The sequence below is a fragment of the Lissotriton vulgaris genome, chromosome 2_1 (genome assembly GCF_964263255.1).
Source record: "Lissotriton vulgaris chromosome 2_1, aLisVul1.2, whole genome shotgun sequence".
In the NCBI taxonomy this organism is placed as follows: domain Eukaryota; kingdom Metazoa; phylum Chordata; class Amphibia; order Caudata; family Salamandridae; genus Lissotriton; species Lissotriton vulgaris.
The window spans coordinates 1,561,611,324-1,561,628,005 of record NC_141687.1 but is presented as its reverse complement, the minus strand read 5'-3'; the positions used below and the strand labels follow the sequence as shown (position 1 = coordinate 1,561,628,005).

The 16,682-nt window shown below is 48.5% G+C and overlaps 1 non-coding gene across 1 annotated transcript; it reads left to right on the top strand.

Annotated features, from left to right (window-relative positions):
- The first annotated feature begins 6,675 nt into the window (after positions 1-6,675).
- TRNAA-CGC (transfer RNA alanine (anticodon CGC)) lies at positions 6,676-6,747 on the top strand. Its single transcript has one exon. It is a non-coding gene; the product is annotated as a tRNA-Ala (tRNA).
- The last annotated feature ends 9,935 nt before the right edge of the window (positions 6,748-16,682 follow it).

Sequence of the window (16,682 nt, the reverse complement as noted above, 5' to 3'; positions counted from 1 at the left end):
ATTCGACCCAAGGAAGGTCTCTTCTGCTGTTTCATACCAGCCCAGATAGAATGCTTGTTGGCACAGTCAATATTCCACATGTCACAAGTACAAAGATGAAAGAGATGGAGGAGCTTTCTCACAGAGATACTGCAACAACTGCAAAGGACTGATAGCCTCGCACTCCCAAACACAGCAACAATAGTACTAAATGACAAGGACGGGGTCTGGAACGTGAACCCGTAGGTCCTGTGATCCCAGGTAGATTCTTGGCAGCTGCACATGCACTCTTTCTCACACTCGCTCGCTCTCTCTCTAATTGACTCTAGCCGGCAACTGGTTAGACACCTGCAACAGCCTATTCGACTTGACAACAACGCCCACAACAACAAGGAACTTTTCAACATCGTCAAGGAATTTTCCAATCCCTCGGCCAACTCCAACGACATAACCCCATCTCAAGCCCTCTGCGACTCCCTAGCCTCATTTTTCCACAACAAGATCGCAGACATCCACAACAGCTTTGACAACCAACCCAGAAACCAACCCACCCCACCATTTGCTGTTCATCTTCCCCCCGTGAACACCCTTAACAACTGGAACCCAATCTCCACTGAGAACACCATCCAGCTGATGAATTCCATCCACTCAGGATCCCCCACAGACCCATGTCCTCACCACATATTCAACAAAGCAGACTCCGTCATAGCACCACACCTCCGAGACGTCATCAACTGCTCCCTCAACTCCGCCACCTTCCCGGAAGACTGGAAACACGCTGAACTCACCGCCCTCCTGAAAAAACCAACAGCAGACCCCACCGAACTCAAAAATTACCGCCCCATCTCGCTTCTTCCATTCCCGGCCAAAGTCATCGAAAAGGCTGTCAACAACCAGCTCGCCGCCTTCCTCGAAGCCAACAAATCCCTCGACCCCTCACAATCTGGCTTCCGAGCAAAACACAGCACTGAGACCGCCCTCATCGCAGCAACAGACGACATTCGAACTCTACTGGACAATGGAGACACAGTCGCCCTCATCCTCCTTGACCTCTCTGCAGCATTCGACACAGTCTGCCACAGCACCCTTTTACAACGCCTCAATAACATCGGAATCCAAGGAAAAGCACTTGAATGGATCACCTCGTTCCTCACCGGAAGAACCCAGAGAGTCCGCCTTCCTCCATTCAAGTCCGAGGCCTCTGAAGTCATCTGCGGCGTACCACAAGGATCCTCACTCAGTCCCACCCTCTTCAACGTATACATGAGCCCCCTCGCGGCCATCGCACGCCAACACAACCTCAACATCATCTCTTACGCGGACGACACTCAACTGATCCTCTCCCTCACCAATGACCCCAGCACCGCCAAAACTAACCTACACGAAGGAATGAAAGAAGTTGCCGAATGGATGAAACAAAGCCGTCTGAAACTGAACTCGAACGAAACAGAAGTCCTCATCTTAGGTACATCCCCCTCTGCTTGGGACGACTCCTGGTGGCCAGAAGCCCTCGGAAAAGCACCCATCCAGACAGACCACGCACGAAACCTAGGCGTCATCCTGGATTCTTCACTCTCAATGAACAGACAAGTCAGCGCCGTTTCCTCTTCTTGCTTCAACATTCTTCGCATGCTCAGGAAAACATTTCGCTGGATCCCCTCCGAAACGAGGAAAACAGTCACCCACGCTCTGGTCACGAGCCGACTGAACTACGGAAACACCCTCTACGCAGGTACTACCGCCAAACTCCAGAAGAAGCTCCAACGAATCCAAAACGCCTCAGCCAGGCTCATATTAGACATCCCACGCAACGAACACATCTCCGGTCACCTTAAAGACCTCCACTGGCTACCCGTCAATAAGAGGATCACTTTCCGTCTGCTTACCCACGCACTCAAATCACTCTACGACATCGGACCAGATTGCCTCAACTCACGACTGTCCTTCTACACCCCCCCCGCCAACTACGTTCTTCCAGCCAAGCCCTCGCCACTGTACCTCGCATCAACAAGACCACCATGGGAGGCAGATCCTTTTCTTACCTGGCTGCCAAAACATGGAACTCACTCCCCGCGTACCTTCGCCTTACCCAGAACCACCTAGCATTCAGAAAGCAACTTAAAACATGGATATTTGACAAGTAACCCTCCTCTCCTTCCTAAGCGCCTTGAAACCCTCCGGGTTTGTAGTGCGCTATACAAATTCCATGACTTGACTTGACTTAATCACAGGTGGGCAAATAATCTATCTCTCTCTCTCTCTCTCTCTCTCTCTCTCTCTCTCTCTCTCTCTCTCTCTCTCTCTGTCTCTCTCTCTCTCTTCTCTCTCTATCTCTCTATCTCTCTCTTCCTCTCCTCCTACATAGTCATGTCTTCAGTGTAGTCAGGGGTTTACTACTTTGCCTCCGGCCCTACCTTCCCACTTCCCCCACCTTCCTCAACCTCCTAGCCATGCCCTCCAAGATGTCCTGAACTCATAGCCATGTTATCGGCAGCTAGGTTAAGAGCTACTTTGATTAGCGACTGCCAAACTGGACGTCTAAGCCATCCAAACCTGAACTGTTAACCCCTTCGAAGCTAATGACGAGCTGGGCTCGTCATGGCGCTTACCTGCCGTGGGCGGATGACAAGGCCAGCTCGTCATGAAACACTGACATCCTGCATATTTCAGCGCAGGACGGGAAAACGCCTAGCAGCCATGTGGTTAAGGCATGGAGATGGCCTAAAGTTATGGACATAAGCCCAGCCCAGTTTTAGTGAGCCCCCTTGCAACCTCCATTCACCCCCTTTCCTCTCTTCATCTCTTAATTAGTAACAAAAATGACTTCCTCCCACAGAAGCATTGACTTCTCCCCCCCTCTTGGTTTTCTTAACACCAAACACAGTGAGGGCTAATGCCTCTCCATGATGGACCTCACAGCCTATACATCACAGCTGAATGTATAATGCCTATTCCTACACCTCGGTAAACCCTACTCCTGCTCCTGACTCGACTTCTCAGAGCTTACATTCTGGCTAGTTGCATGGCTGGCCTTAGAACGAAAAGCAGTCCTGGCAAAAATGTTGACATCGGCTACTGATCCCCACACATACACACACACATGCTCTGTGTTTTTCCGTCTCAGTCTCTCTCTCTATCTCTCTCTCGGTGCCTGCTGTGCTTGCTACCATAAATGCCCAGAAGTTGTAGAGAGATGCAGCATCTTTTGACCACTTGACCTTCACAGACTATCCTCCAATGGCTCCAGCCCACAAAGGAAATTAAGAATTAATGGCTGTTTTCTCTCTGCCTTGTTGAAAAAATGGTTGCTCTTATTCTATTCCTAGGTAGTTTCAAATGGTCTTATGGTTGCTGAATAATGCTAATAGGGCTTGGTATTTCATCTGGTATAGGTGGACTGCTTTTAACATGGGTGCTCGCAAACATTTTCCTAAGGGCCACAAAGTTTGGTCTGTTATGTGACCAAGGGCCTCAACAATGCCAGCCGGGTGATGATTGGGGGTAATGGGGGTTGTCCTATTACTTACCGGTAATCTTCATTACTCCGGGTCCCGTAGTCCTCGACACCTTCATACTAACAAGTGGAGATAACCATCTCCTGACAGGAAAAAAAACAAGAGGAATGCTGGGACACTAATACTGCCCCTCCCCCCGGGAGTACATAAGCAGTACTTACCCAGCAGACCTCCTGTACTAACAAGCCCAGACAGGAAGGCCGGCCGTCCGGGAGGGAGGGAGGGGCGCATGAAGGTGTCGAGGACTACGGGACCCGGAGTAATGAAGATTACCGGTAAGTAATAGGACATTACCCCCAGGTCCCTCCGTCCTCGACACCTTCATACTAACAAGTGGAGAATATCAAAGCAGAAAACCCGGCCTTCCGCACGCACAAGTACACCCAGGAAACCACAACAAAAGCAGCCACCCAAGGGAACACAGAGAAGGAGGAAAGGAAGACCGCAGGAACAGGCCGGCCCGCAACCCAGAACAGGACAGCAAGGACAAGGACCGGAGAAAAAGAAAAAAGGCCAGGGCTCCAAAGAAAGGAGGCCGCCAACCCGAGAAACCGGCAACCGGGACCGGGACCAGGACCAGGACCAGGACACCAAGACCAGCCAAAACAACCCACCGGAGAAGACCGCCCAGGCCAGAACCAGCAGGAAGGCACACAGGGCCAGGCAGACCCACCAGGAAGACGAGACAACCCGGAAGAAAGCCAAAGAAGGAACGGCCAACAGAGCGCAGGCACAAGCACCCAGCCCAAAAAGGAAGGAGAAGCACAGGCCAGAAACACGGCCAAACTCTCAAAAGAAAGGACTCGAGCCCAAGAGAACCGAGGAGGAAACCCCACCGAGGAGGCCCAGGAGGCAACAAGCACCCAGGAGCCGAACAGGACCGAGAACCCGACCCAAAAGACAGGGACAATAAGGAACCCCAGAACCCAGCCGAAAGCCCACCAAACAAGGAGAGGCCAACAAGACCGGAAACCAGGAACAAAGAAAACACAACCAGGTCGGGAACAGAGAAACCGACCTCAAGCCCAGAAAACCCCAACCCCAAAGGGATGGAACACAAGGCAGGAGGGGAGCACAGAGCAACCGGGAAACCCCAGCAGCCAGCCAATGAGGCACAGAGGGCAGCACAAAGAAGGCGCCCAAAAGACACAGGAACCCCACAACCAGGCCAGGCAAGCAGCAAGGGCAGGAGCAGCGGGAAAAAGAAAGCCCAGGGAGCACAGCACCCAGACCACAATCACAAGGCCCCAACCCAGCAACGCCGGAGAGGAGCCAAGCCAACCGCAAAAAAGAGGCCAACAAACCCCAACAGAAACGGGAAGCCAGGACCAGAGCCAAGCAACCCGACCACGCAGGAGAAACAGCAGGCCAAACAAACCCCGAAGGAGAGCAGAGGACCAAGCAGCAGGAAACCACAGACAACCCGCAGCCCGGAGGGAGGAACCCGCAGAGGCACGAGCACCACAGAACAGCACCCCAACCAGAGAGGGAGGGGCAGCCAAACAGACCCACACAGGGAACAAAGCCCCGGAAAAGCAAGGGAGGAAGGAGCAAGCCAGGACCACAGAACCAGGAAACAACCTGGAAAAGGCCGGCAACAAACCCCCAGAGCAGGACAAAAAGGGTCAGCACAGCCCGAAAACCCAGAAGGCACAGCCCGAAGCCACACACAACCAGCACGAAGCTGGCAGAACCTCAGCCACAGAACCCCACACAGGCCCACAACACCGGGAAAACAAGCCCGGGAAGAGAACCAACAGCATGAGAAGGCCCAGAAGGAACCACCAGGAAGCGGCCCCAACGCAGAACACCCCGCCAGGACCCAAAGGGACACCGGCCAGGAAGCAGAGCCCAAAAAGGAGCCCAACAAGCAGGAGCGGCACGCCCCAGCCAATACCCCAGCCAGGCACCCACCAAGGGAACCAGACGAGACCAGAACAACCCAGGAAGCAAACACCCCCGAGAGCAGAAGGACCAAGAAGCCAACAGCACCCAGCAGCCCCAGGAGGACAGGCAGGCACCAACCCGGCCCGACCAAGCACAACCACCGAGCAGACAGTAGAGCACGGGGACAGCATACCACACCAGAGAACAGGTGGCACGACAGGACACGGCAGCAGCCAGGAGGCCCCATCCCGGAAGAAACTAGACAGGCACCAAGGCCGAAACAGAAGGAGCAGCCAGGAAACACCAGAAGCAAGCCAAAGGCAAGCACGGGGAGAGCCAGGGCAGAAGCATCCAGGCCAGGCACACAGAAGGCCCCGGGACAACACCAGAAGCCCCAGGCCGGGGCAAAGAGAAGCCCACAGCACCAGGAAGACACAGATGGGCGCCCAACCAGGCACCAACCAGGCCTGAACCAGCAAAACCGCAGGGAATAACTGAGAACAGGTGCAGGCAGGGAGGAACAGAACAGAACAGCCAAACCCAAGGCAGCCCATGCCACCCCAGCGCAAGCAGAGGGGACAAAGCACCCCAGAGAGCCCCCGGCACGACACTTGCAAGCATCAAAGGACAGGAACCAGGTGCAGCTCAAACGCCGACCAACCCCACAGGAGCCAGGAAGCGGAGGCGAAGAACCAGGACACACCATCGGAACAAGGCCACAACAGCCAGCCCACAGCGGAGACAAAGTCACCCAAGGAGAAGGCAGCCCACGCCAACCCCGGAGGGGAAAATCCCCAAGCCCGAGCGGCCAAGAGCAGGGGCACAACCCGAAGAAGGGGGCCAAAGCGAGAAGCCCCACGACACGCCTGCCCCCAGAGAACAGACAAGAACCGGGGCGGGCAGGCGGCAAGGCAGCAGGCCTGGAACAGAAAAGTGACCCCTCAGACCAAAAAGAGGAGCACAGGAACCCAGCGCCCGACCGACCAGCACCCACCAGACACCCACGCACCGCGGGAGGGGGGGGCAGCAGAGAACACCAGTGCGTCTGAGCACCACAAGCACACAGGAGCACCCGCCACTGAGCACACACAGGAAGCAAGCAGCGCAGGCACCTGTGGCAGCAGCACGACCACCCAAAAAAGAAGAGGGAACGAAGCACAGCGCCCAACACATGCACCCCAGGAGACCCTGACGCCTAAACACGGCACAGCCAGAAGGACAGCCAGCCCCCACGTCCAGGAAGAGTCCACGAGACACCCAGAAGAAGAAAAGGGGGCGAATCATTTGCAGTCGAGGGGATGTAGCTCAGTGGCAGAGCGCATGCATCGCATGCATGAGGCCCCGGGTTCAATCCCCGGCATCTCCAGGAGTCTCCGCTCAGCGTCCTGCCTTCGTCCAGAAGGCTAGCCTACCATCTTTTATTTTCCAGAAGAAAAAAGGGGGGAAACATCAGGAGCGGGGGCCAACAACACAACAAGGCCCCAACCGCAAATGTGAGAAAAACAGAAACACCAGCAGTCCAGGAAGTAGACACCCCAGCGCCCCATGCCTCAAAGGCAGCAAAAAGGACATGCCAGGGAAAGGCGGAGGCACCTCGCCCAGGACACCCAATAGAAAAGGAGCGGCAGCCCCAGCATTGACGACACAGGTGGCCAAACGAAACGCATGAAAGGATCAAAACCCTGCCTACATAACATATACACACACATAGTCACAAGAGGCACGAGGCTGGCGTACCAGTACCCATGCCACCAGCCCCGACCCTCAAAAAGCATGCCGCAGCACCCAGCAGAACAACCTTATGGCCACAAGGTGCTGGGGGCCCTCGGGGAGGGAAGGCGAGCAAATGCCCAGTGTTACACGGGGAAGAGCTGCCGCTGGGGATCGAACACCGAGCCCGGTGCACAGGAGTCAGTCGCTCTGTCCGCCATGCTATACTCACCACGCAGCGCGACCCCGACCTGAACAGAAAACAGGCGTCATGAATCGAAAACATGCCACAGTAGGACTCAGAGACAGCAACTTGCAGAAACGAATCCCTGCCCCGTGAGAACCTCAGCCCTCACAGGATACATAACAGCGAGCCAAAGGTCCCGGAGAGCAGAACCAGCCCCGAAACCCAGGCAGCCCGAGAGTAATTACATACTTCATTTAGCATATACAAGGCATTTATGAGTCGGAACCCGATATTGACGCATGTATGTTCTCACATGCCTAGGAAGGCATGCCATGACCATTACACTGACGGGATTCCCCACGGGGTGATGTCCCAGGGCGGGGGCCTCAGAGGCATAGAACCGGGCCGATGACAGCTGAGACGTGGCAACTCGGGGATCGGAAAGCGGCAGTCCTGGAGCCTGTAATGAAGCACATGGACATCACAAACGAAGAACTCTGTAGAAGTAATCCAAAAAGAAGGAAATCACCCACAAGCAGGAGCGTACCGCCAGTCCGGACCTCAGCAAGCCGCACTCCACCCTCGCAGGTAACCAGCAAAAGACAGCAACAACAGCTGGAAGCTTGAGCAAAACTCAGACAGTACAGACATCACATTGCCATGTACGGGGGGAGAAAGATCGGCACAGAAACACAGCGCGTCCAGCAACACAGTGCAAAGTAGCTGACGCATGCCAGAAGCAAGGAAAAACCCCGCAAGCGGGACTCACCCAGAGTAGGGGCCAACCCCAGGAACAAGGCCCCCACTCCACCAACACCACAGCCAGGAACAGCAGGAGCCCATCCAGTGAGGCACGATTCCCCGGCCAAGCTCGGGAAGACGAGCTCGTGACCCGGAAGCAACTTCCCGGGAACTCCAGCCCCAGCCGCAAAGGACCGGCAGGCGCACGAAGTGCACAGCAGAACACCGGCTCCAAGTAGAGACTGACTCCCAGCAAGCCCGGCAGGCCAGGAGGCAGTCCAGGAGAACCCCACGCCCACACAGCCAGGCAGCTGGGCGGGGGGAAGAAGAGAAGCACCACCACTCAAGCCCAGCAGGAGCAGCACCAGCACACCATCCAATCTGTCGAAGACAGAAAAAAAGAACAGGGAGGTCTGCTGGGTAAGTACTGCTTATGTACTCCCGGGGGGAGGGGCAGTATTAGTGTCCCAGCATTCCTCTTGTTTTTTTTTTCTGTCAGGAGATGGTTATCTCCACTTGTTAGTATGAAGGTGTCGAGGACGGAGGGACCTGGGGGTAATGCACTTTTGGTGCAAGATGGCTTTGAAAGTAAAGGTGTTCCTAAAGTTAAGTGGTGCAGGAAAATCCAGACACTTTCTTTCTTTAACTTCAATTAACCTTTAAATAAAGGCTTCCCTGAATATTTAACATCTTTTTAATGTTAGTGCAGAATCGAGTGAATAGCTGCCCAGTACTGCTGTTGATGAGCAGGCCGCATGTAAACGTCAGGAAGGCCGAACGTTGTGTATCACTGGCTTATAGTATTCTCAAGCTGCATAACTGTTTAAAGAGGGCTTGGGCTTATGTCACTTCTGGGTGGACTACATATAGAATTCTCCAGTTACTTTACAGTTCCAAAAGGGGCTTGGGCTTCTGTCCATCCTGGGTAGACTTTACAGTATATTTCCTTTCAAATCACTGACCTACGTCATTGGGGTACCTGCTGTATGATACAGACGTCCCTGAATATGGTAAGTATTGACTTGAGCAATTGCATCTATGCTTACGCTTTCTGTAACTTTTCATGCCTAACCCAACAACGGTGTCATTCTATGGCTAAAGAACTTCTCCAAAGCTCACCTATCTCACCCAACACCTCGCATTGAGGTCAAACTACAACTAATACTCTTTTCATCCTACAGCGAAACCGCCCCCAAGAATACAATGAAAATTGGAGAGCTTTGCAACCCTGTCAATGGTATCACACACTATAAAAATAATGCAATACAATAAAACGTAAAACACAATCACCCTCCATAAATGTTCCACATTATGAATATATAGGGCATTAGCTCATGGGCATTGGGTAAATCTTTTACACCACAGAGGCCGATAGATATCTCCCTCAGAAGGCTTTAACCAGTAATCATGCTCCCACCATCAGGAGTCATCACAAAACCCAGGTGATGAGGGAAGTAGCAGGTCTATGAACAGAAATTGGGATTCTCGACACAGAGCACAGCGATGCAGTCTCAAGTATGGCAATGAGAAGGGCCCTCTGTGGGGGGGGACAACATTTTTTAGGTTAGTGAGAGAAAAACAGAAACTACTGGGAAATCGACGCAGGGCAGCACCCCATGAATCTCCAGTGTCACACATGGGCCACAAGATCCATAGCTGAGATGGAGTCACTCACTCACACATCACAGTTCTGCTGTCATTGCACCTGCTGAACTATTGAATGCTAGAACCTTTACTCAGGGAATAATGTGAAACTAAAAGCAAGTTCAGATTACTGGGTCAATAATAAAGCCAAAGAGTCAGATTCACAGTTCCATAGGCAATATGTACTTTTCTCAAGATGTGTGACTGAGCAGAAGAAAGAAGGTCCACTAGTCATACACATGACCAGCTTGTTGGGGGGGTGGGTGGGGGGAGGCCATACTATCAGTGTGTGAGGAGAGTGGGATGCAATGTGGTTGTGAGACATCAAAGTGTAATGCACTCAAAATACCGATTTGGGTCCAGTCAGGCTCATTTGTAAAACATGTAGCTGTGGCTTCAAGCAGTCTGGCTTAAACAAAGGAAAAATTGTAAAGCTTTTAGATGTGCCAAAACAATGAAATAAGAAAGTCAGAAAACATAAAAGAACTCCAACATCGATTTGTAAAAATAAATCGTTTTTTAATTAATTTTTAGACACCAAAACAAACAAAACCCACTGGTGGGTTCTGGAAAACAGATCTTTAAGTAAAACATAAATCACTGCTTTTCAATTAAAATGTCAACAAGCAATGGTAACTACAGCAGTAAGCGGAAACTTTGGAAAACTTATAAAAATGTGTTCAGGTATGCCAGCCTGCTTTGGGCAACTAACTCTGGCAGGGAGTAGGTCAGGGGAGCCAGTAAGGATTCATAGGACAGTTACCTTGTCACTAGAGCATTCTCAGGTCCAGTTCCAGGTTCTATGGGTGAACTATCATGGACATCATTGGAGTGGTCTAATGCATTGGGTACAGGATGCTGAAGATGCTGTGCAGTCGATTTCTTTGGGCTACTCCTCGTTTGACGGTCCTGGTGGGGCAACTTTGTCCATAGCGGCCAATGTTCCTCGATGTCATGGTGGGTTCCGAAAAAGTCCAGTTACCACTGGGCAACTGGTCTCCGGTCACACGAAACCAGCAATTCCCTATGGTAAATGCTAGTGTCCTTGTGTGGCCAAACTGCACTGTGACAGTTCTACCAGGTCGACCAGACGCGGGTGCAGCTTTTGAGCGCCAGGACTTGTTCTCCTATGCTGCATGTCGACAGTCAGTGGCGATCTAGCGATTGTGGTTACTGACTAGCCAAAGTAGGCTTCTTCAGTTTTTGTAGCCCTTCAGCTGTAACAAAAAGTTAGCCAGCTTGAAGTTCAACTCGTACGTGTGCAACTTTTCCTTGAGTCAGTCACCACAGGCACAGTCCTTTCTTTGTTGTCCCAAGGATCAGGAGGTGCAGTCCAATCGATGGTGCAGCCTCTCTTGCCAGGACAAGGGAACAGCAGAGTACTCTTCCTCGGTCCTCTTTTCAGCCCAGTAGATATTTGAGGTCAGGAGTCCGGGGGTGTGATATTTATGCCCAGAAAGTGATGTCAGGGATAAGCCAGTTCCGAGCCAATTGGCTACCAGGTCCCCTCCTGCAGTGTATGGCATCTAGAGTGCACTATTCTGCCAATTCTTAGGATGGCTGAACTTTTCTTTCAGTGTGGGGAGCTCGGTAGCCCACCCTAGAGGTGTGGCTACCTGATGACTACACATCCATGGGAAAACCAGTTCAACAACTGTTTCCCTTCTTTATTACCAACTCCAACCCGTCTACCAGAACAAGAGAGAAACCCCTCTCTTGTCATTTATGCTCGCACCCTGTACAGCTTCTGGCAAGGAAGAGATCCAACTCTTCCAGGAGCAGGCCTCTATTATTCACTTTCCTGGGATTCATTCACACTTCTCCCTAGGAGAGCTGAAAGCCGTCTTGTGGCCAGCATCTGGGAATGGCCACTGGAAAACTTGGGCAACAGAGTGGCAACTTTCTAAAAGTTGCATTTACTCAAAAGCTATATTAAATTCAACTGAGTTACAAGCATGTAACCTTGTTCTTGTAAATGGGGCTAGTAGCCTTTCCACAGTAAAAATAATAATTTGAGGGGTTTACTGTTTGGACACATAATCATACATGTCATACTTTTTTTAAATATACAGCTCCCTGCCTTAGAACTCAATAGGTATGCTATAGGGATGACTTATATATATAAAAGAAAGGTTTGAACTTAACTTTAGTTTAAATAGCAAAGTCAAGTGAGCAGTTTATACTGCTTGTCCAGTCTGCAGTGGCAGGCTGGGAGACACATTTTTGCTTTGCCACACTGCAGGTGGCACAATAAGTGCTGCATTAACTTACAGGCCATGGGAACCCTTGGTATCATATACTAGGGCCTTACAAGTAAGTTAACTTAATCCAACTGGGTATAACCCAATTAAATGTACACTTTATGGGTCAGAGTACTGGCAATGAGGTCTGGTAATCAGGCCTCACTGTACTCTGAGAGTTGAAACACCAGCAGCATCAGTCCACATCTTTGGGGGTGATCATGCATAAAGTGGCATTTCCTTACAAGGTGCAAGTGCTACACAGGTCAGTCATGATACATAACATTGAAGCATTTTCACCAATCATGCTGATGAGAGAGTGTATTTCTCTAGACAGGTCTAACACTGCTTGTCCTGAGAAAAACACCGTTTTTAATGTCCTACAGTAGCTTTACAACACAACTATGCTAGACATTCTAGTGCACACATTGCAATGTATTGTTCTGGAATTTAAAGAGTGCTTTCCTACTCCTTACAAAACATAATCTACTATACTAGTGGATGAATAGATATCTACTGTGTTTGTTATGCGTAAGTGAAAGAGTATAGGGTGAGATGCAGCATAAGTGTGTGTTTTGTGATATTGGGCATAAGGTGCTCCAATCATGCTGCAATGGGTATGTAGTAGTGCTTAATTCACGAGGTGGGGGTGTAGCATATTCTTCATGAGGTGGGGGTGTAGCATTTGCTCATCCTGCCTGTGTGGCCCAAGTATTACATGTCACAGAGTAAACCTCTATGCACACCATATGGCCAACTGTAGGATAGAAAATATAGTATACCTCCAGGTATGCCCCTGCAATAAGGTTTATGTAGGTGAAAGACATCAGGAACTGAGAGAAAGGATTAATAAACATAAGTCAGCTGTTAGAAATAAGAAACAAGGAGCCCCTTTTGTGGGCTATTTTATGGAAAAGAACCACAAAGAAAATGACATCAGCTGGTTTGTGTTGGAAAAAGTAACTGAGAAATGTAGTGTTCACAGAATATCGATGTAAAAATTAGAGATGTAAAAAATATTGATTTCTATATATATATATCATATAATGAATATTACATATATTAAATAATAAAATTAATTTTTAAAAATAAAGATTTCGTATACACTTTTAACAAATATAAAAAATAAACTTAATAAAAAAAGTTAAACACACATACATAATAATTAATATATATATATATATATATATATATATATATATATATATATATATATATATATATATATATATATATATATATATATATATATTTCCTTTAAAACAATTAATAAACTATTCATTTTAATTTCCTTTACAATTTTAAAATTATATAGAAATTCACAAATATTAAAAGTGGGGTACCAAAGCCGTGGGTGTCTGAGGAAGTGGGACAAAGAGTGGGGTAGGTGGGTGGAATATAGAGGGATTTGAAACATCACAATAGTGAGTGGCGTTTTGAGTAGGGAGGTCGTGAGAAACCTCCTAACTACAAAAATATGTCATTGAGTATGACATCCCTGATATTGTGTTGTCCTGGAAAGATTGTTTTAACCATAAGTGATGAGCCCAGTACCAGATGATTCTGTGTACCTATGATGTGTTGAAGAGCATTTGTTTAATAAAAAGAATTAAAGAAAAACTTGCAATCAATTAGGGAAGAGTACGTTTGAAAGCTAGATCATATTTTTAGATTTCCATGTAGCTCAGGATATCACTGCATAATATTAGATATTGATTCCCACAGTTGAAAAATCTCAGAGCATTAGTGGCAGGGCCAGTACTTTACTGTAAACCCTACCTAAGCTAAATTGAAAAATAAAGAGCTCATTTAGAGTAAGGCAATAATGAGATCTCCATTGAATTTTGACGGAGATCTCATCCACCTAGCTCACAGTTCGCTTGGCTTATTTAGCAGAGGGGGGCCACAGTGGGGTTTCAGCTGGCTCTACCTTGAGTAATATGCCTTGCGGCAGTGGAACAGCTCCGCACATGGTGTTACAATACATATATAACTTATGGCAATGCTTCCGACAGCATGGCCACTATGCTTTTCCACCAGGGATCGCATGTTAGTCTCAGGCATGAAAAAACAATGAATGTGCTGGGAGAAAAATCTCAACGTGACAGGAATACCGATCTCATTTTGCCTTTGGAAAATGGAATAAAATGCTGTCCAGTCCCTCATGTCAGCATGTCATGGCTGGTTGACCGGCATTCTATGGTTTCACCAACATTGCTCCTCTCTTGTTGGGAGCAGCACTTTCACTGAAAATATCTTGCCTAACAGGCAACTCTATATCTGGTGGGCCATCTGAGTTTAAATATGTGTAAGGCTTAGGGCCTGATTTAGATCTTGGTGGACGGGTTACTCGGTTGTGATGGAGTAACCCGTCCGCCAAGATCTAAATCAGGCTCTTAGTCTGGTGTACCACTATGTGAGTGATTTTACAGTGCTTGAATAGACTGCCATGGCAATCATGTCCAAATATTGTCAATGATTTCTTAGGCAGAAGAGGCCTCGCTGGCCAACACTTTGGCAGTCTATGGCACTCTTGCACCAGATTTCCCACTTTGTTGTCGTCTTTGGAAAGTTGCCACACTTAGAAGCTGGACATGGGTATAGAATGTACTACTTCCTAGCTGGAAAATTTGAAATCTTTCTACACTTTGAGGCATTTTTTATCAAACTTTCACACAACTTAGGGCAGCAAGCGAAGTTACTGCTTTACGTTGCATGAATGAGAGAGAGCTGGAAAGCACCATATCTACCGGCTCTGTCCCTGTGCTGGTGCACTTGTAGCTGCCTGATGCCAGAGTAGACATGGTTCTAAAGTTCCTGCATTACAGGCAGGATTGTTTGTGTGGAGAATGCATCATGCTATAGTAAGAAGAAGTAACAAGGAGAAATAAACATATCTCTCCTTGTTATGCCTCACTAGGGAATGTGTCGTATTATGACACATCACCAGGTTTACCAGCTTTAGTTCATCTGGAAATGCACCAAAATCCATGGACGGATGCAAGGGAACGCCTATGCTCCACCCATGGAACGCCTCCCAGATGCAGTGTAACACAATGCAGCTGATGGGGCAGCGTTGAGTTACATTTTCTTTAGCGAGCCACGCAAAGGCGACGCAAGTTGGCCCCCGGTTTTGCTTTATAGATACCAACTAACAATTTGCGTCACAGCTGTGCCAAAAATGGTGGCGCAAACATGACACCAAATGCTAGTAACTCTGGACCCTGGTGTCTCGTTGTACTACACAGCTTTAGCGATGGCAACACTTTGTTGTTCTGTAGTTATATTTCAGCCATTTTGGTGTTGCCAACACAAGATTCCATCATCTCTCTGTAAATCTGTGCCTCAAAGTTTGGTTAAGGAACCATCTAATTGAAAAAGAAACCTATAGTGAAATTAATTTGCATAATGCTCATTTAAAAACTTGCAGTGCTGCTTTTAAAGCTCACGTTGTATTTTAATGCTTTGTCAACAGAATGGCCCACGGTTTCTTCATCACTTAAAAAGACTGCATTGTCGTTTCAATTACCGATCAAAACTCCAAGTCTGTAAAAAACGAGAACTGAAGGACTGAAATCAGAAACACACTCACCGTCCAGAAAAGGATGAAAGTTTTAAAGCATTGGTCACAGCGCAACTTTAAGAAGGAGCCTTTAACAGGTCACGCGTTCAGCAGCGAGCTCTTCCACCAGCCCTAAACAAACAGCAAAACATCCACATTTTCAGGCACCTGGAGAACAACTTGTTCTTCGAAACACAGCACGACTTCACAAAAGGTCAGTCATTTCGAAGACCCGGCCTCCCTTCTTTGAAGAAGTGCCCTGGGAATTTGATAGGAGGGCTGGGGTGAATGGCTTTTTGTGTCTTTTAAAGAGACACTTAAGACATGAGGGTTATTGATACACTGTGGGGCAGATGTGGAACGAACTCAGCTCACTGAGAATTGTTACCTCTGTGGAGAAAGGTCAGAAGCCAAAGGAGAGCTGCAGTGTGTAAACTAAATTAATCGGCCAGTGCAATCTGTTTGCTTTTCTCAGCACCCAATCGACAAAACATTGGATAGTACAATGTACCGTGTTGCGTAAATAAATAATTCACATGAGGGCAAAAAAGGTTGAACTAAGCTTATTTTTCGTATTAGTGTTCCACCATGGTAACCACTTAAAAGAGGCCAAAAAAAATGCAACCCTGGCATCAGTCTGTTTTATAGGACGTCAAGTGAGCGATGGTGCCCTAGCCTCATGAGTGAAAAAGGTTGCCTTATATCACACATCTAACTTTCCATGGCGAATCTATAGATGTTTGAATTAAACAAGTGGTTCCATATTGCAGTGCATGCGCCAGGATCTAAGGTCATACACTCATATTAGTCACGTCAGCCGTCAGCCATGTTGCAGTAAAAGAGTCTCTTTCTCCTTTTTAACCGGTTTCAGCACTGCTCTGTGAAAGTAGGCGAAGGGTGTCCATCACCCTTTGATTGGACGGTGTCAGTATCCAAAATCAGTGCATGTGCAGTGCAAGAATAAAACCGGCTGCGTGTAGGCTTCTACGTCCTCTGTTAATGGATGGCAGTGACATTTGAAACTGGTGGGGCGTTAACGTTGGGTATGACTTTTATCTAGCGGGTAAAGCGCGCAATCACAAGGATAAACATGGGGACTCAGGATGATTCTCTTCCCTATACATTTTTTTTTTAAATGACTGACAAGTGGTGTAATTTAAAGCACTTTTTAAAAAAGAATTTAGTAAGAAAGCAAGAAGCAGTTGTGACCGTTTAGT